This window comes from Eschscholzia californica, unplaced genomic scaffold, assembly GCF_041429995.1.
Source record: "Eschscholzia californica isolate CP2 unplaced genomic scaffold, dmEscCali1.0.p SCAF_4, whole genome shotgun sequence".
NCBI classification, from domain to species: Eukaryota; Viridiplantae; Streptophyta; class Magnoliopsida; order Ranunculales; family Papaveraceae; genus Eschscholzia; species Eschscholzia californica.
This window is the reverse complement of record NW_028238461.1, coordinates 37,888,553-37,890,809: the sequence shown is the minus strand read 5'-3', so window position 1 is coordinate 37,890,809 and position 2,257 is coordinate 37,888,553. Positions and strand designations below refer to the sequence as shown.

At 35.4% G+C, this 2,257-nt stretch overlaps 1 pseudogene; it reads right to left on the bottom strand.

The window, feature by feature from the left end:
- Window positions 1-464: 464 nt before the first annotated feature.
- LOC147544486 (CBL-interacting protein kinase 23-like) lies at window positions 465-1,574 on the bottom strand (annotated as a pseudogene).
- Window positions 1,575-2,257: the final 683 nt, after the last annotated feature.

Below are 2,257 nucleotides of genomic sequence, written 5' to 3'. Positions count from 1 at the left end.
GAGAAGCTTAATCTTTACAATGTCTTTCTAAATACTAACATCTAATAAGTTCATAAAAATATTGTGTTTTTTTAATGACAAAAAATCGATTTCATAGATTTCTTTTGACGGGAGCGTAATAAAATCCTTGCCTTCAGACTTTATCCTAGAAATTAATTTCTTTTCCTCAAATTCTAAATAATACTACTATAAAGATAAAAACTTATTCAAATAAAAAATAAATTGGTTGGAGAAATGTTTGACTGATTTGTAGCAGCGTCATTACTCCATTTGATTTATAATTTTATGACATAAATTACTCAAAAATGGGTAGTTATTATCTCACATGTAGAACAATGTGAGTTCGTTCAAAGCACTCCCAATCAAAATTTCGCACTGGGCCCCTAAATTGTCAGGCACGGCCCTGCATCAATCTTAGCTTGACGTGGCACTTCATAATAATTGGAATCCAAATACAGAAGCACCTATTTAGCACCAGTTAATGTGGGAGTCGCCATGTTATAAACAGTAGAACCATCTTTCTTGTAACCATGTGGTGCCCCGTGTATTCCTATGTGGCTTGAGGTTCTTTGACCGGGAAAAAAGTACATCTTGAGTATGGTACCTTTTCCAAGATTATTTGATAGCTTTGAACACATCTGCCTATATACTGAAGAATCTCCATAGGACATACTGAATTCTACTACATGAAGAGATGGATTGATTTCGAACATCTCTGCTGCCACTAAAAGGTTACTAGAACTTTTATGACCTTTGTGTTGTTGTAGAACCTTCAGCTTCCCTTTTGTCTTCTGGACTTGAAATTCTCTATTCGTTGAAGTACCCTCGATCTTCTCGATTAAATCTTTCGAGCTAGAGCTGGAGGTAAACCTGTTATTTCTCTCAGAAGCATCCTCTTTCTAAAAAAAAAACGAAAGATCCAGGCAAAAAGACATTCCGATGAGCTGAAAGGCATTGAATTGGTTGAGTGAATCTTGCCATAAATCCTCTTTGATTATGTCAGCATCCTCATCATGAAGCAATTCCACAATTTCGTTATCTTGAGTCTTACCGACCCTGGTAAAGAACCTCTCTTGGACAAAGGGTAGGTTGTTTCCCGTTTTCTCATAATGAGCTCCATTAGTAATGTCTATGCCCTACTTCCACTTGATTTTGGTACCACTTATCTTAGTACTTCCTTCATCAGAGAAGGATGTCTTTGTAAGGCTCAAAAAGGCAGTTAACCAAAAGTCCGGAATGGATTTTATAATCTCGCTCCTTATAAGCTTCCGGATCACGGTATACTTTTGTTCCACTTCCAACACCTCTCTTGCTTTCTCTTTTAACTGTTCAAGTTCATAATGAATTTCTCTCAACTTTTTAATGGATAAAGCAAGGTTGCCTTCAATTTGTTCTTTCTCTTCGTCCTCAGCTCTTTCTCCGACCTTATTCTTCTTTCCTCTATCTTTGCTGTAATTTTTTCTTCTTTTGTTAAGACCTAGAGCCCATGGTTTGTTTTCTTCAGTTGATAGGTAAAACCTAGCTGGAAGTTCTTCAATTACTATGTTGAAGAAATTTGAGTGATATTTGACCATAGAGTTTAGGACCCTTGTAAGAACAGAGAAATTAGTCCTCTTTTTCTTAATTGTTTGAAGAGAATTTTGTAGAAGGATATTTGGTAGAAAAGCGACGATGTGAGAAATAATTGATGCGAATTTTTTTTATGATTTGAAACAATTAATTCTTCTCCCGGAATCATATATGGGTCGAACAAATTATTTGGGCTTGTGTTAGTCAATTGAATTTCTTCTTCTTGATTCGTCTTATGAAACTTTTATTCCTCCGTCATTGAAAAACTAGTATTTATTTTAGCAAGAATATCTCCTTTAGCAGTACCGACCATGATAGTCGAAGGAATTTCGGATAATATTATGTTCGATTCAATTCCAAATTCCACATAAGATAAGTATTCATTCGAGGGCAGAAAAGCATACCTGCAGATACTTTTTAATTGATCCCAGTTGTCTATGAACTTTCTTCCTTGATCAACGAGTCTCCATTGCATCTCGTTGAATTTTGCATAGATTCTTTCGGACATATGTTGTTCCACGACAAAAACCTTATCTTCATCACAAACCTCTTGGTTTATAAACCAATCTTCCATCTGTTGAATCCAAAAATCTATATGATATTGACAATCAAACATAGGGGTTTTGGAAACGCCATTAATGTTGTTTTGATCTTTTCGATCAACATAGAGTTGTTGTGCATCTCTAAA